The sequence below is a fragment of the Leptonychotes weddellii genome, chromosome 2, assembly GCF_054177405.1.
Source record: "Leptonychotes weddellii isolate Sample4059 chromosome 2, ASM5417740v2, whole genome shotgun sequence".
NCBI classification, from domain to species: Eukaryota; Metazoa; Chordata; class Mammalia; order Carnivora; family Phocidae; genus Leptonychotes; species Leptonychotes weddellii.
The window spans coordinates 135,641,304-135,663,785 of NC_138370.1; positions in this window are offsets into that span (position 1 = coordinate 135,641,304).

A 22,482-nucleotide genomic window follows, 5' to 3' on the forward strand; every position below is an offset into this window, starting at 1 on the left:
TTTTTTTTTTTTTTTTTTTAAAGATTTTATTTATTTGAGACAGAGAGAATGAGAGAGAGAGCACATGAGAGGGGGGAGGGTCAGAGGGAGAAGCAGGCTCCCTGCCGAGCAGGGAGCCCGATGCGGGACTCGATCCAGGGACTCCAGGATCATGACCTGAGCCGAAGGCAGTCGCTTAACCAACTGAGCCACCCAGGCGCCCCCCAATGATGTTTTGTTAGAAGAGACTCTAGTAATCTTTAAATTAATTTAGTTGTACAGACATGGTAAACTTCCTTTTTCTCTGTCTTCCATTTGCAGTTTCATGTTTCAAAACAACATGGGAACACAGTAATGAGGCATATAAAGTAGAAAAGCAATATTTGGAATTTTCTCTAATTCAGCAGTTTAGATATTGTTAAAAGTGTTTCATTGTTGTGCAAAGAGAAATAAAAATGTAAGGTTGTTTAAGATGTAGATATATCTGTATAACTACTTTATACTGTTTCATTTCCATGCAGTAACAAATGAACATTTAAAAAGCATAAACTTCCCTTAGGGCTGAGATGTATTATGAAATACATTTCATTTAAAAAGTAGTTTCTCGGGGCACCTGGGTGGCTCAGTTGGTTAAGCGTCTGCCTTCAGCTCAGGTCATGATCCCAGGGTTCTGGGATCGAGCCCCGCATCAGGCTCCTTGCTCAGCGGGAAGCCTGCTTCTCCCTCTCCCACTCCCCCTGCTTGTGTTCCCTCTTTCACAGTCTCTCTCTCTCTCTAATAAATAAATAAAAAATAAAAAGTAGTTTCTCATCTACATTTCTGTGTTCCCTTTTGATAAACATTTACTGATTTAATTCCAGAAGAAGGAATCCATACTGCTTTATACATTAGTGATACTAAGTTGCATGTGATATCTAGAATGGTCATTTATATGAAAGTAAGAAACTTACCCTTCCTTTCAGATAATATTCATCTACACAAATTTTATAAGCTGTGCATGATTATTTGAGAGATTATATTTATTATTGACACTGATTTTTTTTTTCCTGTACTCTTTCTTCTTGGCCATCTTGTGACAAACTATGTGTGAGTTTGTGTGTGTGTGTGTTAACAAAGGAGAAAATATTCTCATATTAAAAAAATGGTACTCAGAGTGCCTAGGTTGCTCAGTTGGTCAAGCAACTGCCTTCTGCTCAGGTCATGATCCTGGAGTCCCGGGATCAAGTCCCACATCGGGCTCCCAGCTCAGCGGGGAGTCTGCTTCTGCCTCTGACACTCTCCCCTCTCATGCTCTCTCTCACTCTCTTTCTCTCTCTCTCTCAAATAAGTAAATAAAATCTTTAAAAAATAATGGTACTGAAAATATTTGGGAATAGGTACCATGTATATGAAATGCCTAACCTGTTTTCTACAGTAATTAATATAATTGATCAATTTGCGGACATATTAGCATACAAAGATACAAGTTTGGAATTTTCAAAAAGATTGATGTTTGGCTTGCCTGATTATGTGTGTGTGTGTGTGTGTGTGTGTGTGTGATTACAACACTGAATAAAGGAAAGAGTGATAATTTTTAGTTTCATTAGTATAGTTAAGCAAACAGGATATAGTGAATTATGACATTTGAATAGTACTCATACATCCATGTCAGCCTGGCTTATTTTGCCTAGTAACTGTCATAGAACATGTCCTGCTCTATCTCTCTTGAATGAATAAGTAGAAAGTACGCTTTTAAATCTAATTATGACATGAACTGAAATAAACAGCTGTGAAAAAAGTCATAATCACAAATTCTTAACAGGATGAAATAAAAACTAAAGTAACACTGGAATATCTGTAGAATCCCACTTTCAATTTAAAAACAGGAATGGTTTGGAAAAGGATGGGACCATCTTTCTTAACAGCTATTTATATTGACCCTCAGCCCCTTCACCCCTTCCAATATCCCACCCCACCCATGTGCTTTAGATGTTTGTAATTTGAATATAAATTAATAATGTATGTGACAGCCAAAATTCTAATGAAAGCTTATCCTAATCAACAAGAATAGATTTCTCAGTATATAAAAGTCCTCATTCCATACCATCTCGTGCTGGTAAAACATATCAATAATAGGGTGTTCAGCTTTCTATATTTCACAATAAGACGACAACTGAGAGATTGGAGTACTTCACTGATTACACAAATATGCACTGAGCATCTACCAGAAATTAGACGACATACTATGTAGGTTCTCTTACACCACAATAAATAAAATATGTTTTCATCTTCAAAGAAAGTATATCATAGACAGTATACAGGGAAAATTAAGTAGGCAGATGTGGGATCTTAACTCCATTAATTCTATCATTCACACATTGAATTAACACTATACTTAACTATCGTACACACTCACTGTTGTGGAGAAGTTGAAACAGAATTATCTAATGTGGGAAATAAATCATATGCACAAATGAGTTATAACCACATTGAACATGGTCAGCAATGGTGAAGTAGAAATGAAGTAGATGAGTGACCAGGAATAGCAAAGTTTGTTAAAGAGTTCATGACAGCAATTGGAAGTAGACCATGAAGAATGCATATCATTTTGTTGGGTAAAACCTAGGTTTGAGCAGTGGAAGGAATGCCAGAGGCAGAGTCTCAACCCTTGAAGGGGAATGATAGAGACATGAGCTGGAGGTAAGGACAATGAAAAAAGGAAAAAAAGATCCTATGTATTCATATTATCTCCATATTTACATTATCAGAAATAGTAAACGATAGAATTTTTAAGAGAGAAAACAGTAATTGGAGAATTAGTTGATATTCCAGGAGACAGTTATGAAAATGGAAATAATTTTTTGCTACTAAGGAAAGTAGAAGTTGCTAACCATACATGCATAGGTGAATTTAGCTGAGAAAAATATCCCAGGTGTTGCATTTGCTGTTGAGAACCACTTCCGGTAAATAAGGAACTATTTGTGGCTATCTGGTGGATTGCAAAAATAACCATAATAATTTTCAGCTTGCTTCCCATTAAGGGGTGGAATCCATTTTCAGGCCTCAAGAGACCCTGTAGCCCATGTTCCTTCTCTTGGAACTCTGCAACCAGAATTCGTACAGAAGCCTGATGGATATTGAGAGACAAGTAACAAAGTCACCCCTGTTATCATGACCAACAGCCTACTAACCTAAAGATAAGTGACTGAAGCTGCATGAACGATCCCAACAAAGACCTGCTGAGTTCCTTCAGATCAAATGAGCTATGAACAGCCAACCCCCATGGAACAGTGAGCTAAATAAAATGTTTGAAGCCACTAAATTTGGGGGTGATTTGTTATATAGCAAAACCTAACTAAAACACACCAACATAAGCACTTTCCTATATTTTGAAAATATTTTTGCTCCCATAAGTCTGTCTTCTCATTTCTGGAATTCCACAGGATACAATTCATCCTTATTTCATGTGATACTCTCACATGTTTGATGCTAGCTATTGTACACCTAAGTTTTTTCTTATACAGACAGGCCATGGGTTTAATGAAAGGCATACCTCTAAAATAAACAATGAAAGAAATGACATTATGAAGAACTGAATTATTTTTGCTGAAATTTTTCTTGGATACTCGGGAAAGGAATCCTGAATAGATGAGAGGATAAATTAACCTGGGTCTAAGACGGAAATGCTTACAGATCAGGAAGATAATAGAAACAAAGGTGCTTCATCAGAAAGTGATAGTAGTGAACCAAAGAGAACAGTTAACATTCAGCATAAGGACACTAATGCCATGCAAATATGAGCCTAGAATGCCTAGATTTTCTAATGTTTTGAGACAAGATGAATCTAAATGTTATGTAAAAGTCAACTATTTTTTGAATGTTAGCAATTAATTCAGTTTAAAATTGTCTGGGGAGTTCCAATAATAGAATTTTGTACAGTTGAGCTAAATATTTGAATATTAAGTGTGTATGTATGTGCACATTAAAACCATATTGTCTGCTTTGTGATTATATAATGCTTTGGATTGTATAAAATATAAAAAATGAATACGGCTCTTTGGTAAGTATGTTCTAAAATGGAATGCATTAGGCATTATGAGTCTAGTTGATCATGCATTTAACTGCTTGTGTTTATTAGTAATGTTTCATTACCACTTTTTTCTTCTAGGAGAGAGAAAAATAATAGAAGTATATAAAATAACAAAGCTTAGGTAAAATCTGCTCATTGTTTCCTTTTATAATTTGCCAAAATGAGCAAGTAAAAGACCACTCAACAAGTAATACATGTTTAATGTGGTTAACATAAAAATTTTATAAATTAAGTCGATTTTCAACTTTTTATGTATCTCAGATAGCAAATGGTATCAATTCAAAATATACATATAAACCATATCTTGATAGCTAAGGTAAAAGACTAGAAAATTTAAGAGAAGGAAGAAGAAGAAGAAATAGAAACATTTCGTAACAAGGTCACTGGATATCGGAAGATAGAGCATGCACGTTGTGTTGGCACAGAAAAGTCACATGCCTCATGGGTACATGCAACCTAACTACAGATTCTACTTCTGGATTTCCTTTTCGTATGCGCAAATGGCAAAAGGATTTACAGTGATATTTTGTTGTGTTCATAACAGATCTCTTTGCCCTCTGGGACATAACAGGAGACTTGTTAGTAACTCCCAGGTTATTGATATTTGGGCATAAAAGGTGGAAAATGGGGATCAAAGTGCACAATAATCAGAGGATTTGGGGGAATACTCTCAAGTTAAGACCAAAGGTAGCCATGAAGCAGATGAATATTTGTCATATCTATAATTTCATTTAGCTACCACAAACAATTCAAAAGTAGTGATTAGGTTATCAAATTACCTGGTAACATAGCATAATATGTAAACTCCCCTTCAGCTATAAATGCCCAAACAATACCTCGGAAAACAACTAGAGAACTGAGCACAACAATAAACTTTAATAAAACTGATTTGGATTTCAGGAAAATACTAGCAGAATATCCCTGAACATATTTATAAGTAAAAAATTGTTTTTCCTTTAGAAAACTACATAAATAATAATGAGCAAAATCAAATTAATAAAAAAACAGATCTGGGTTTAACTTTTTAGGGTGAAATCTAACTGATTCTGTGCTACGTTTTAGATTTTAAAGGTAGGAAAAATTTTAGCTAGCTGAAGTTGAGATTTGCCTGGATAGGAGGCAAGAAACTTCTATTAATTTTGTCTTTCTCAAAAATCAATAATTGGAGTTCCAATCTCCTTTAAGGGAATCTGAATTCTTTTTCTTTCTGTCCAAAAAGATAAACTTCCCTTGGTCTCTGTCATATGATTTACAGGTTGTTGGCCTAAGACATTGAGGCAGCAAGTCAATAATCTCTTTTGAAAATCCTGCTGAGACTGGGGATCATCTAATACAAGGCATTCATTCAGAATCAATCCACTATTTAGGAGCAATGTTCCTTTCCCTTTCCAGAGCCACCACCTGGGATAATTTCCCTAGAGCTTCCGATAGCTTGTCATCAGCACTCACTAGAGAATAAGGAATAAAAGCCTTTAAGCCTATGAGGAATGGTTGGTATAATAATGTTTCAATTCTCTTGTTTCAGCATAAGGGAAAGGGGGAAACACATACCCATGCTGGCAAGAGGCTAAGAAGAATGGGGTGAATCATAAATGAATAACAAATTATGCTCTATCAGCACACTCTCATCTTTGTAATCAAGGGCTTCCTTTTTTAAGTTTGCTAATGTTGTTAGTATTCTTACATTTAACCCGATTACTACTCCTATCTGCTGAATATACACAGGAATTGAGAACTAGCAAAAAAAGCAAACTACAATATCAAAGAAAAAAATTAGAGATCTGTTAAGTTTTTGTATGTCTTGGGTTCATTCATAATTTACAGAAGCCCTTGCTCTGATTTTTTTAAACATTATTTTAGACCTAATTATAAGAAAATTGGTTTTCTGGTTACTCTTCCTATAAGAGTGTAAGAGGAACAAATTAGTTAGGGTATTGCCCTTGCCCCGATCACTGCAATAGCTCTAGGAAATTATGGTGTCAACATAGCTCAAAGTAATTGCTGATACTTGTCAAAATGACAATGAATCAGAAAGACCAAAAAAAAAAAAAAAAAAAAAAAAAAAAAACTTTTAAAATGTTTTTATCAACATGGTTTGAAAAAAAATATTATGCTTAAATATGTAAGCTCATGTTATATGGAAGGTTCACAAAATGAATTTAGGGATAAAATTAAATATAGTCGAGTATAATTTTCATAGCCTAAATGGCACCATATACAATTGCAAAGTACTGGTTCAACACCCAAACATTAAGCATTGACTTTAAAAATAACCTTGTGAACACTCAAAATCCATCTATTGTGGGAACAAATGAGACATTTGATGACACTATTGAAAGTATACCACAATATAAATACTTCAATAAGAAATGATCCCTAAGCATAGTATCAATATTATACTTATTAACATCTTCAGATTTTACTTAATTTTAGTAATTATGCTTAAGAGAGTTTGCCATTAAATATTCTGAAGAAAGAATATATATATATAAGAGACCAGGAATCTCATAGTAACTATAAAGGTAATATTTTTTTTAAATTACATAAATCGTAGCATGTTTTTAGTTAGTTCAATTATCTTTCACATATAAAAGACCAATAAGTATCATGTAATACCTAAATTAAGTTCCTTGAGACCCAATCACCCAAACTCCAGGACATTCGCATTAGAAGGTATTATTTTGTATTACAAAATAGTGGTAAGGTTTCCTGATTTCAGATTTCTTGAGTATATCGATTAAAATCCTATTTTTTTCATTTACTAAGTTCATTGGTTGTCAAGCATTAGGATGCATGAGTATCATCCAGAAAATTTCCTGAAAATTCATATTCTTGAGTCTGTGAAAGAATTTCAATCTAAAAAGGAAACAGAATATGAAATGGGGACTCTCACACATTCTCCCTCAGAAGAATGGAACTTAACTGAGAAACTAATTTCCCATAAATGCCTGATTTGTAGAAAAATCGATTCTTATCTCCTGACCAATGAACATTCGCAAAGAATCTCTTGCCACTCTCAAGCCAATGAAATTACAGCTTGAATTCTCACTGGGCTTTCCCCTCCTTAAACTCCTTTTGCCCATAAATACAATTCGCCCTGAACTCTCGGCGGACTCAGTGGTAGCTTGCTAAACATGCCCTTCTAAATCGCCATTTCTTTCTATTCCCAAATAAACTCAGTTCGAATTTCTGGTAATTTGAACTTGCCTCAGTTTACATCCTTTATTTAGGTTTACAAGCCCCACAACCCCAGGGAGTCCTAGAAAGCAGGTCAGGAATGGGTTCTTATAAATCAGCATTTTAAACTATATTCACAGGAATTCTTGATGCAGTAGTCAATAGTTAACAAAAAGCTGTTCTAGCTGTGTCACTTGGCTGGAATTAATCACACAGGACCTACTTTTTATCATTTATAAAATGCAAATAAAACCAGAGCCTATCTCAAGGATCGCTTTAGCATTAAGTAAAATAATCCATGAAATGGATATAGAACACTGTCTTCATTGTGCCTAGCACAAATGAAGCACTCCATCGAAGTTACCTATTTGTGGTTCTGTTCACAGGAACTATACTTCATGTGTGGCGGTAAAAGTAATAGATTGAGTTACCTCCTTTCTTTTTAGACAGTATACCTTTATGTGAAGGGGCTTTAGGGGAAGTTGTATCCCCAGGGCAGAACTAGGTTTTTGTTGGGGCAAAGAGACAGAGGAAACATTAAAGGAAACACCCTTATACTCTGGTTTCTCTTCAGATCACATAAATCTTTCACCTTTTACTAAAGGAAACACCCTTGAGGGGTGTGGGGGGAGAAGGCAGTTTGTTAACCTGGCTGTAGATGTTCTGAATAGCTTAATGATTCAATTAGAGGTATGGCAGCAGTAGGTATATACATTCATATAGAGGAATAATTGATTAATGTGTAATCTACCATAGTTTCTCATTCTTTTGCTAATACCTTTGACTTCCTTATTTTCATTCACTCTCAACCCCACCTGCCAAAATTCCAATAGACGATTAATCCAAATTTTTGCCATCTAAAGGTCTATATTAACACTTGTGGAGAAAAGTCACCTAATTACATAATACTGACACTGTTATTAAGACTAATTATGCAAGGGCGCCTGGGTGGCTCAGTTGGTTGAGTGGCTGCCTTCGGCTCAGGTCATGATCCTGGAGTCCCAGGATCAAGTCCCGCATTGGGCTCCCTGCTTGGCAGGGAGTCTGCTTCTCCCTCTGACCCTCCTCCCTCTCATGCTCTCTGTCTCTCATTCTCTCTCTCTCTCAAATAAATAAATGGAATCTTTAAAAAAAAAAAAAAAGACTAATTATGCAAGTATATTATTCAGATGGACTAATCATAGTCATCATTAGTCACACTGACCCCCCAAAATATTAATAAGCTTGATGGTGAGTGATATTTAAAGGCTTCAAATCAAAAGCAGAGTTAAAAGAATCTGAGATGCTCTAACAGCTTGTGGGTTTTCGCTCTGGACACTTTTTCATTCATCCATGTGGGAAGCATGGCCACTGATAGATCTGGGGATAAATATTTAAGCCATAGCCAGAAGAATTTCCCCCAAAATAATGCTCATAAAAAATACCTCAGGGAGGAAATAGGATTGATTCAACATGTCATATAGCTATCCATATAGTGGTTCAATAACTATTATAATAAATGAAGGTTATGAACTCTCTAAAACTATATTATATTCACCTATTTGCTTTTCTACATTAAATACACTGTAAACTCTACCAGGAAAAGTCTTGTTCACCATCACTTGCCCCCCCCCACTTAGCACAGCATCTAACAAATAAGTGCCCAATACACTATGTTACATAATGTAAGAATTCAAAGTTTTTGCCATTAGGATTCTGATAAATTCCTATTTCTTTTTTTAAAAAGGGATTTTATGAGAGAGAGAGAGGAAGCATGAATGGGAATGTCAGAAGGAGAGGGAGAGAGAGTCTCAAGCAGACTCCACACTGAGCACGGAGCCAGACAGAGGGCTCAACCTCATGATCCTGAAATCACTGCCAGAGCTGAAACCAAGAGTCCAGCTTAACTGACTGTGCCCCTGATCAATTCCTATTTGATAAAATTTTATTACTTCATGAAAGTCTATAATCTCAAAATTGACTCGTGTTTTTATTTCTTGTATTTAGGTCCTCCTTCAAATGATTTAACAATTTTTTTTAAATGCCTGGATTATAGTAGTCTTATGTAACGTCATCATTGACTTAAGCTTTTCTCAGAACTAAGCATATGTATTGTTATCATAAAGAGCCACCTGTGGATCCGATGGAGCATTTGTTAGGTAAAATGCTATATGCACATGGAATAAAAGAACTCAAGGATAAAGCTAAAGTAGGAGCTGAACATAGTTTGACCTATTTTTTTTTTTAATGTTTGCCAAAGCCAGATGAGATCAAAATATTCCATTTGACATTTCTCTTCCATTTTCCATTAGGATTTCTTCACAAGAATCTTGTAAAGTGAAAACTAGCACATGGAAAAAATGCAAAAATGTAATAAGAATGTGTCCCTTGCCAGTTGAATTATGCACCATCTTAGATTTCTCATCATGGAGCAAAAAGTGGTGTTTGCGGCAAAATCTCTAATGACTCAGAAAAGAATGAACGAATTATAACATAATGTAAAGAGCCTTAGTTTCTAAAGTAAAAAAATGAATTCCAAATTTAAGGAAAATATAAAATGCTAATTTTATACTTTAGAAAAATAATCTAAGAATTGTTATTGAGCGTTATCAACACTACCAATGCTTAAATTATATTCATACATGCAAAACAAAAACCATATCCACTGAAAGTATAGAGAGACATGCTTTATCCTAAATATGCATTTGTAAAACAAATGTGTTTGTGTAATATATAGGAGGATGAATATTTATAAAGTAATTTTTGCTTAAAACATTATTAACCATTAGTATATTTACAAAAATAAAAAGCATATGCTCATGTATAGGTTACAAAGTATGCACCTGAGTAATATTGATACTGATCCTAGTCTTAAACTTAGCCATTAAATTATTTAACACTTACCAAAAAGTGAAAGTGAAAATTTGTAAATGTTATATAAGAACCTCTATTATATTATTATTACTACAGCAAAGTGTAAATTGTAATTTTCCTTCTGCTGTGGTAATGTATGATGCTAATCCATAATTATAGGCTTCACTCTGCTATAATTGTCAGTGCTGATTGAGTGGCTATTGAAATAACTGATCTAGGATAACTCAGGATGGCCATGAATCGGCTGTCTTAGACATTTAAAAGCTAAAATGTTTCTGCTTTGACACAGAGGAGTTGATCCTTATTGACACATTAGTAAAACCACCCTAACTGTATTTAACAGCATCATACTTCTCCCTAAACTCATCAATTTAATTCATTAAAAGTAAGTCTATCCCTAATAGTCCAGGAAAAGTCATTGGTCTTCTGACAATCTTTGTGGGTTTGCAGAGTTTGATTAATCCCTCCACTTTGATATTCCAGAGTTAGCAACGAGTTTGATCCCTCCTAATCAATGATCTATGGCAGCTACGAAGGTGAGCAATCACATTTCCAATGAGGGAGCCAAAGGGAGTTTAACCTGTCATTCATTCACTGTCTAGCCAAAGATACATTTTAGTCAATGATCTCATAAGACGGACAAGTTTTGAGTTGCTATGGAAATTTCATAAATTGTACAATTTCTCAATTCTGAATTAATGAAGTAGCAGGTTTTCATTTAAAAAGTAAAGCGTTTGGGGCGCCTGGGTGACACAGTCGGTTAAGGGTCCAACTCTTGGTTTTGGCTCAGGTCGTGATCTCAGGGTCTTGAGATAGAGACCCATGTCGGCCGCACTCGGCAATCATAATTCTCCAATTAAGAAACAGATATAATCTCTGTAACTATGGAAAAACAAAAATGTTGACCAAAACATCAGCTTTGTAAAGTTAGTGTACACAATAGGAAACTTACTCTCAACAGTAATTTAGTTGCCAATTTGATTATGAAACATCTGAGAACCTCCACTTTCTCAAAGAAGGCAATATGTAAAGTTTTAAGAGAAAGTATTATGTATATATAAACTTAAAAGTCCTGAGTTTTCTTCCCCCCTCCCAATTTTTCCTCCTTCCTACAATTAAACTAATTTGCTGCTTCTCACAACTCAAAAAAAAAAAAAAAAATGCAGTATACAGGATGACCCAGAGAGGACACTATTTTTCCCCTAACCCTGAAAGCATTTGTTTAGATATTTTACCAAATCAAAGCAGTTTCAAAAATTTTAGAGAAAAATCAAATGTTACCTATCATATGGCCTATTAAACATTATTTTAGGAAGGTTTGGTGCTAGTTAAGTGCTCTGATTTCCTTTATTTTTCCTGAGGGTTTATGCTTTCTTCAAAGTAACATCACCTGAATATCATAATACATTTAATATTTAGTACTTTTTTCTGCCAGTTCAGAAACATTCTTATCTGAGTTTGAAAGGAAATTTAGATCAAAAGTAAATGCTATCAGATAATAACATAAATCAAATTCTAAACTTACCCTGTTAAACTATTAGTAACTTTCTAAAGATACCAGTGAATTGATTAAACTAAAAATAATTTAAGTGAAATTATAAAGCCCTGCAATCATTCCCACCGAGTAGGAGCTACATAGGAAAAAAAGAAAAAGTGCAACAATGCTATTTCTGTAGAGTTTTTACAACATGAATATTATTTAAAACCATTTTAAATGAAGTCCCAAAAGCTGTATTTCGTTATATTTGATTTTAAAAACATACCCTCCTTTTTTTTCAGAATAGCATTACAAAATATATTATTACTGACCCATTATTCATCAGGTATTTAGAGAGAACCTATTACAAGGTAGGCATCCTGTTAATTACTAGGATATGACATTAAGTAAGATGTGTACTGTCCCTGTGCTCATAGAGCTTATTTTCTACAAAAGGACATAGACCATTAGAGTGAAAATAATAAATAAAGGTTGATAAACTACAATTGAGGAAATATAAAGTGCTATAGTTTACAAATGAGTTTCTAATATAGTCTGGGGGATTACGGGTGCCTAGTAATAATTATAACTCCCCTGTATGCATAGGATAGTAATCCGGTTATATATCACTCATGTAAGTTGCCCTTTTAGTTTTTGTTGCTGTTACTTCCCACTGTTCTGTTCCACTGATTACTGAATTATGACTCAGATAATTCAACCTTACCTCTTCAGTACATGGTAGGCATACGTCCAATTGCTAGTCCATGCATTTCTTCACCTGAAGAGGTTCATCTGGATTTTGAAGGCGTCCTATCCATCATTGCAGTGAGCCAAAAGTACAAGGTAGCTCACATCTCTGAAGAACAGCTCTCAACCACTATCACATGGTAGCTTTTATACCCTCAGCTCCCTCACCCCTCAGGTGAGATGATTCTGAGTCAGATGTTCCACATTGGATGCCAGATTGGGTTCATCAGATTAAGCTTCTTTTATCTATGAAGCCACTTGCTTGACTGTTAACACTTTATTATCTGTCTTCTCCTTCCAGTTTCATTTCCACATCCCGCTACATGGGATTTCCTGGGACCCTCCCAAATAAACTTTTTGCATTGCAATACTTTTTGGCCTCAGTGTATGCTTTTTGATAAATCAAAAATAAAATACACTTTAAACCAGGGATTGTATGATTTCACCAATTGGGCCACTTCCCGTATGATCCTTAGTGATATGAATTGGTTAATTTGTCCACCTCTTCTCATGTATTGTTTCTATATTATCATTCTGATACTTAAATATCGCCCCTGACCACTTTGTACATATGGAACGTGGATGTCATTGGCAATGAACTAGTGGTATCAATTTTCTAGGAAGGAAGACTTATATGGATTAATTTTTTCTATTTCAAAAATAGTAAACATATATAGTAAAAATAAATATATAAATGTGAGTTTGTTGTTGTTGTTCTTGTTTATATTCTAGGGGAACTGAAGAACTAAAGTGAGAGATCAATGAAAGCAGGGTGATCAATTTTTTGCTCACTATTCAATCCCCAGCACTATTCAATCAATGAGACTGATACTTAACAAAAATTAATTAAATAATGTAAATGAATGTCCTTAAGGTCAAAGATTTAACAGTCATTGAGACTGTTTCTAAAGATAGGAAAGCATTGCAGGATTTGGAACTATGCTATTGGCCATTTTTGTTTCTTTAAGAAAATGTGTTGTTTATCAGTGTTAATGAGTATACAACCTGAGAAACATGAGGTGTCTCAAACAAGTAAAGAACCTACTTGAATACAACACAGGGATCTCATTAAATGATTATCAGATTCAAGGGGATTGTGATTTATATCACCTGTAAAACACCATGAGCTCGAAGAGAAGAGATACATGCCGAGCTCATGCTGTTTCCTATGGTGCAGTAGTAGTTAGTGTAGCAAAAGGTTACTGCCATTCATTTAAACAAAATGGGCATTTTATGTACCTTCACTGTCAGACAAGATGCAGTTGAGCAATGCTTTTGTCGAATATTATAAAAGGCATGAGTGATGGGGGTGGGGGATGAGGCAAGAAAAGAGAAAAAGCTATTTCATCTATTGATAGCCAACCCCAAGAGAAAAGCTATTCTCTTTCTAGCATAGTATCAAGTGACTTTTCAAATGACCCCTGCACTTTCTCCTCAAAGAAAATCTTTCTAGGTGGGCAATTCAAACATTTATTATGGTCTCAATAGGGAACTAAAAAAAAAAAAAAAAAAGAAAGAAAGAAAGAGAAATATTAGGGTTTCCTTGAAATATGCTGTTTTACTCTCCTCAGAACAAAGGAAATTGGAATTATCTTTACTAAGGAAAGTTTGGGTACCCTGTTTAGGAAGTATAGCTATTTCTAGTAACAAATCAATTACTAATACTTTGTAACTAACCTCCTGGGGTGCCTAAGGATTTAAATGATCTTGAGCTTCTTCTCTAATGTTTTTATTTATAATTATAAAGGGTTATGTTTTTGGAAATAACTCATTGATTTATTGATTCCAGCAATGACAGTAATTAACAATTATCATGACCTAGATGTAATTACCTTATAGTAGAACACGAGACTTGTCAAATGGTTTTCATTTACCTTATTTTATCCTCAGAGTAAAATTATATTGGGGCACCTGAGTGGCTCAGTCCATTAAGCATCAGACTCTTGATCTCAGCTCAGGTCTCTGTCTCACAGTTGTGAGTTCAAGCCCCACATTGGCCTCCACACTGGGCATGAAGCCTACCTTAAAAATTTAAAAAAATATATTATTTCTATCTTCATTTTAAAGATAAGGAAAACTTAAGTAAATTTTCCAAAGCTAAATAACTAGGGAGTTATGATCATTACCTAATTCTGATAAGAATAAATATAAGGCCAGATAAATGATTTAACATTACCTGGGCTCATAAAAATATTTAAAAATATTTTTTTTTGATTCTTCTAAAAGATGTTAAGATACCTAACAGTGTTTGGGTGAAGTTTAACCAACTATGTAAAAAATCACTTCTGTTCATTCACCCTTGGGACAGAAGACATTTCAGCAACATAGCAGAGTATGTATATCACCATCTAGAAAGGCATAAAAACTTTATTTGTGAACAGAAGATGGAAGTGGGTGAAATGTTCATTTTTGTACTGGCGTCTAATATGGAGAGCCAGGGGTTCCAGTAGAAGAATCAATAACCTCATTGAGTGTTTTTTTGTTTGTTTGTTTTTTTAATTCTGGAAGGCCAACTGAAAATCTATTTTTTACAATATTAGACCTAAACTTCCTTCACTGGGTTCATATGAGGGACTAAAACAACTAAAATGTAACAATTATCAAATTAAGTTTAAACAAACAATAAAAAGAGCATATTTTTCTTATATTTGCATTACTTTGTCCCATGAATAAAAGACTATTTCAGAATAATTGGTAAAACTTTGATGTAGGTATGTGGAAAATAAATTCCAAATGACTAATCCTGTCTCTTAGTGAATTAAAGGTAATGAGGCCAGGGGTTTCCTTTTCTGGATCTGTTTCTTAATGACAAGAACATCTTGACTGATGATGCCATGGCCCTGATTACATAAGTGTTTGTTTTTGAGTGAGACAGAACTACAGGGGCATTTTACTGGTGGAAGGTTCTCAGAGCCCAAGAACCCCTGGAGTGTATTAACCAATGCATTTAATAATCATGTTGCTAAGAGAAGGATCGTGTGTATGAATCTTTTCTCACAATATCTGACACATAATATAAGACCAATAACTTTTGTTATGATTACTATTACTAATTGAAATAAGATATTGATCATAGTCAGGAAAACTGAATATTACTGAAAAATGGGCAAAATAATGAAAGAATGGGAATAGTAGAACAATTGAGGTGGTGTACAACCTGGAGACTCAAAGAAAAAAGAATGATGAAGTAAAGTAGGAACGGATTAAGAAACTTGTAATTTGGAAGAAAGTACCGATTATGTAGCTTAATGCCAAATACATTCTATGGGCCTAAGTGGGTGGGTCTCCTTCAATATGCAAAGCTGGACTGTAAGACAAGGAGGGAATGACAGTGCCATGAGAAGCAAATAACCAATGTCTCTATATCTAACATTGGCCATGAAGGAGGATGTTGAGAATCATCTGTTGAGTACTAAAAATTCAACAGGGAAAATTTTTGAAAACTTCACAGAAATAATGTATAAACTCTGTGCTTAGAATTACTAAAATAAGGGACACCCAGGTGGCTCAGTCGGTTAAGCGTCTGCCTTCGGCTCAGGTCATGATCCCAGGGTCCTGGGATGGAGCCCAGCATCAGGCTCCCTGCTCAGTGGGAAGCCTGCTTCTCCCTCTTCCACTCCCCCTGCTTGTGTTCCCTCTCTCTCTATGTTTCTCTCTGTCAAAGAAATAAATAAAAATCTTAAAAAAAAAAAGGAGTTACTAAAATAAATTATCAAATGATACTATTACAAATTATCCACAGTAGCAATGAACTGTATGTGTCTAAAGAAACATGTAGCTATTAATGAAGCTCTCTAGTAAGCTCATATTTTAAAAGGACATTAATAATTTGACGGAAAGTCATACAGAGAAAAGCAAACATGAAAGTATGACATGAGCCTTTAAGTGTCAACTCTATGAACTTGTCAAATGATTTGTATTAAGGAAAAATATTCAGAAAAATGAAACAGTTGAACAGAAAACAATAAAACAATGCTTTAAGAAAATCAAATTGAAGAAAAAAGGGGAGACAATAATTCAGATGTGTCCGTTATAAGTTAAGCAGAGACTCCTATCTTGATGAATTATCATTTAGGTATTCAGAAAATTTAAATAGGGGACCATAGGGAAGGTAAATAATGTTTCACTTTCATACAAGATTTGAAAATTATAAACTGGAGATGGTTGAATAGAGACAATAAACAAAACATTACAAGTATAAAGGCTGATTATATTGAGTACCACTATGGACTTTTCATTGAGTTAGCTTAGAAAGAACTAAAATTAAAAAACAAAATCAGGGGCATCTACGTGGTTCAGTCATTAAGCATCTGCCTTCAGCTCAGGTCATGATCCCAGGATCCTGGGATGGAGCCCAGCATCAGGCTCCCTGCTCGCTGGGAAGCCTGCTTCTCCCTCTCCCACTCCCCCTGCTTGTGTTCCCTCTCTCGCTGTGTCTCTATCAAATAAATAAAATCTTTAAAAAAAGTAAAAGACAAAAACAAAAAAATAGCTGACTGATAGTTGGAGCACCACTAGGGGCTGTGAGTTGCACTCATCTGGAGTAGAATTTCCATCATACTGAGCTGGGGGTGGGAGGATGTAGGGAAGAACTAGGTTGTGGTTCAAATACCCAGATTCTTAATATTCTTACCAAATTTTAGGTAGATTTTGTTCAATAAATGTTCCTTATTTCATTGTATGCCCCTAGAAACATTTCCGGAGATTTTAGAGGTTTTTTAAATATAATTCTTACCATTCTGCTGGGATCTACAGAGTTCTTCATGCTGAAATGTGAGCAGTAAATCCTTTGAGAGTTCTTTAAAAAAATGTAATCTTCAAAAAAGCACCTGATTCTTTAATTATTAGCCAAAAATCAACTCTCCCTAGCCCCTGGTATCATCTTCTAGACTTTCTGTATGTATGAATTTGACTATTTTAGATCACCTCATCTAAGCACAACATGCAATATTTATCCTTTCATTCTGGCTTATTTCACTTAGCATAATGTTTTCAAGGTTAATTCATGATGTAATATATATTAGAATTTCATTCCTTTTTACAGCTGAATATTTCATTGTATGTATATACCACATTTTGTTAATCCATTCATCTGTTGATGATTATTTGTGTATCTTGTAACAGTGCCTGCTACTTTTTCCATCTGTTTCTGGTTCTGCAAGACAGACTATTAAGTCCTTCAGATACCCTGCAGACAGGTTAGAGGAGACATACATGATAATTTGCAAATAAAGTCTGTTCTACTCCCTCCAGTTGGAAGAGGAGAAGCGGGAACCATGTTGCTGCCACTTAGGAATAAGACTATCACTACAACAGGGAGGGGGCAAGGGGGAGTAAAACCCCACAAAATTTCCTACTGTTTTAAATATAATTTTTCTTGATTGGAACTTTGCTTCATTTGCTACAAAGTTCTGTTTTCTAGAGCTCCTAGAGTGTTAGTTCAGATAGCTTATGGTTGCTTTTTTGATGGTTCTATGGAAGAAAGAGTGTTTGGAGATTCCTCATCTGCATTTTTGCTGATGTTACTCCCCACATATTTTAAGTCAGGCATTGTATCACCAATATATTAAATAAAAGGAAAATAAACTTTTAAGTATTAACACAAATTTTCCCATCATATCTTGGTGACTTAATGTTCTTGCCCTAGGATAGAAGGCTATCATGGGCTCAGTCATTCCTTCTTGTTGATTATATGTGGGTTTTAGTAGGGCACCATGTTAATGACTTTCCTTAGAAAAGGATCTCCTCTGAGAGTTCTTGCCCAAAAAAGGAACTGAAAGAATAGATTGGGGTATCAGGGTGATATCAAAAAAAAAAAAATGGATGTAGGGCAATCACAGTAAGAAAAATCTATAACAGAAGCTCAGATCTTTTATGTCTCCACTTCTTCCCAATCTTATTTACATCTTAGTTTTCATTGTTTCACTTAATTATAGGACTGGGAAATGGAGCAGGAGAAGGGTGGATCATCCAACTACTATTAGCTTAATTACTTGATTTTTCTTTGAGGTATTTACTTAATAGAAAATTTTCTCTCCTGGGGTAAGACATTTTGACCACCATAGTTATATTTTATTTATAATATTATTTTTAGTCAAAACATTATAAGGTGCAAACCCTGATTGTGAACATTATGGATTTTTTTTTTTTTTAGTTTTAAGGTAAAATGAAAGCATCTTATGAGATAGCCCTATGATATTAAGGCTACTTCACTCATTAGTCCCAACACCAAGACTAAGTAATTACATAATTACATTATATATGTTACAAATTTAATGATATTTTAAAGGCAAAGTACAATTTAGGCAAATCAAGCATTAACGTATTATGCAGGTAGGATTTCTAGAACAAAATGATACTATCATGAAGGAATTATTTTTCATGAAGGAATATTATGGTTAACCCTACCTCCAGGTATTAAATCAATGGTGCATTTTAAAATAATGTCATCTTATAACTAGGATAAAATTGTATATTTAGTTTGTCTCAAGACCAGACCATAATTTTAATCAATTACTTATAAAAAATATTTTCCTCAGTACTCTGTGCATTTTTTCTCTTAAGAATATCCATTCTTAGTTTAAAAATGAAGAGAAAATTTACAAGTTATATATTTAGCTATAAAGTTATATTTTTATACCACATATACATGTTATAAAGTGAACTGTGTTTCAGAAACATCTTAACATTTAGTTCTTTTAAAACTGTCCATATTGAAATATAATCAGATTACTTGATGCCTTACTAAGGTCATGTTATAATAATCTTTTTTTGTATATGTTTATACAAAGTTGTAGTTTAGCATCAAAATTCAATTTCTTGGTTCTCCACTTTAAACATAATATAGGTTATAGACATTTTTTAGAAACTGTCAGCTTCAAAATATTCAGACAGAAAATGTTGCCAAAATCTACTAACCACTGTGTAATATTTAAATGAATTTGATGGGTTTTATAAGGAACTTAATTTCTATGCTTGTATCTACATGACACAAACCATCTGGTTGAAAAAAACAAAAAAATTAGTCTGTTATCTGGAAAATTCATTTAAGTACTGGATATATCTAAAAGTGTGGAAAAGTTTGACTTCTATCTTTAATTTGAAATGTCACAATTTGTAAAAGAAGTTCAATAATTTCATGGAAAATAAATTTCAACAATTAACACTTTCTTCATGTTATCAGTTCTAATACAGCATATATTTTGTGCTTTATTATTCAATAAACATTCTTTGATTATACTTCTTTAATTCTTAGTATTAGACAATGTTATAAATACAGAAATGTAACATCCATTCAAAGCAGACTCTAATATTTATAGTATATGTTTTCTGTAATATGTTATATTTTTTCTAATATTTTTATATTTTTCATGAGTTTGGAGGAGGAAATCCATGACAATTAAAATAATTATATTTTGAGCATTAAGTAGAAATCATATTAAAAATAGTTGTTCCTACATTAGCTGATTATTTTCCTATGAATTACTGAACTCTGGACATCCTCTCTTTAAAGAGATGGCATTTTATTTATAAATAGGTACTCCAGGAATAAAACAAACAAACAAAAACATGGGATGTGTCCATATAGAACAGGAATATTAACATATGGGCAAAGTCTCTGTAGTAAACTGTAATTTTCATCTTAAGGGTTAAGATGGTGGAGATGACCATAACCTCATGCATAGAGAAAGGAAGTAAGTTAGCTAAATTGGAAAGGTAAAACAGATGTTAGGAGAAATAACTAGAAGTAACAATGTATTAACCTTCAAAAGTTGGAAGGAAATAAAGATAGATCAGGAGGTTGAACCTAAGAAATGATAAAAATAGATGAAATAGTAAAAAAAAAAAAGATGAGAAAAATATTCTTTCACTTCCACATTTTAAAAAACAAACAAATTACACTGTTTAAACTGAAAATCTCATGTGGTTGTAAAAAGAGAATTACCTTTGAAATTACACAGACCTGGGTTTGCAAGCCAACTCAGAAATTAATATGCTATGATATTCTTGTATTGAGATTTTTTTTAGAGCACTTTAAAATTAAAATTGAATGAAAATGACAGAAATTTCCCATATATCCTGGATCCCACACTTGTATAGATAGCATCTCCCATTATCAACAAACATCTTCCACACCAGTGGTACATTTCAAAAGCTGATGAACCTACACTGACACAATGTAATCACCCAAAGTAAATTGTTTCAATTATGGTTCACTTTTAGTGTTGTATATTCTCTAGGTTTGGACAAATGGAGAATGACATGAATCTACTGTAATAGTATAATACAGAGTATTTTTACCTCCCTAAAAATCCTCTCTGCTCCATCAATTTGACTTTCCCTCCCCCTACCCGAGGGAACCACTAATCTGCTTATTGTCTCCATAGTTTTGCATTTTCTAGAATTTCATGTAGTTGAAATCATACTGTATATAGCCTTTTCACACTGGCTTCACTTAGTAATATGCATTTAAGATTCCTCCATTTGTTTTCATGGTTTGATAGTTCATTTCTTTTATCACTAAATAATATTCCATTGTTTGGATGTACCACATTTTATTTACCCAGTCACCTACCAAAGGATATCTTGGTTGCCTCCAAGTTTTGACAATTATGAATAAACAGGCAACTGTAGGTTTTCTTTGGACATAAGTTTTCAGATCCTTTGGGTAAACAACAAAGAGTGCAACTGCTGGATCATATGGTAAGATTAGGTTTAGTGTTGTAAGAAACCACTAAACTCTTCCAAAGTGGTTATAGCATTTTGCATCCCCACCAGCAATAAATGAGAGTTCCTTTCCTCCACATATCAGTAGCATTAGTCTTGTCAGTGTTCTGGATTTTGGCCATTCTATAAACATGTAGTTTCTCATTGTTTTAACTTGCATTTCCCTGATGACATATAATACAGAGCATTTTTTAAAAGATTTCATTTATTCATTTGATAGAGCGAGAGAGGGTGAGCATGAGCAGGGGGAGCATCAGGCAGAGGGAGAGGGAGAGTCAGGATTCCGCCCCACACCCCCACGCAGGGAGCCTGACGCAGGACTCAATCCCAGGGTCTCAGAATCATGACTTGAGCGGAAAGCCGACGCTTAACTGACGGAGACACCTAGGCTCCCTGATACAGAACATTTTTCATATGCTTATTTGGCATTTGTATATCTTCTCTGGTGAGACCTGTTAAAGTATTTGCTCATTTTTTAATTGGGTTGTTACTTTTCATATTGTTGAGTTTTAAGAGTTCTTTATATATTTTGGATAACATTCCTTTATCACGTAAGTCTTTTACAAATATTTTCTCCAACTCTGTAGCTTATCTTCTTTGTCTCCTGTCATTGTCTTTGGCAGAGCGGAAGTTTTTAATTTTAATAAAGTCTAGCTTAGGAATTATTTCTTCATATATTATGACTTCAGTGTTGGATCTAAAAATTCATCACCATAAACACGAGCATCTATGTTTTCTCCAATGATATCTCCTATGAGTTTTATAGTTTCACACTACATTTAGGTTTCTGATCCACTGTAACTAAGTTTTTGTGAAAGGTGTAAGGTTTGTGTCTAGATCCTTATTTTTATTTTTATTTATTTTTAGAGGGGGCAGGGGCAGAGGAAGAGGGAGAGAGAGAATCTTAAACAGGCTCCATGCCCAGTGTGGAGCCCCACATGGGGCTCAATATCACAACCCTGAGATTATGACCTGAGCTGAAATCAAGTCTGGACTCTTAACTGACTGATTTACCCAGGCATCCCTATTTTTTTTTTTTTTTTTGCATGTGGATATTAGTTGTTCCAGCACTATTTGTTGAAAAGACTATCTTTGCCCTATTGCATTGCTTTTGCTCCTATGTCACAGATCAGTTGACTATATTTATGTGGATATATTTCTGGGTTCTCTATTCTGTTCCTTTGATCAAATTCTCTAATTTTTACTAATACCACACTGTCTTGATTTACTGTCACTTTATTGTAATTCTTAGAGTAGTGTTAGTCCTCCAACTTTTTTTAAATTTTTTAAAAATTTTTATTGTTATGTTAATCACAATACATCATTAGTTTTTGATGTAGTGTTCCATGATTCATTTTTTTGCATAACACACACTGCTCCATGCAGAACGTGCACTTTTTAATACCCATCACCAGGCTAACCCATCCTCCCACCCCCCTCCCCTCTAGAACCC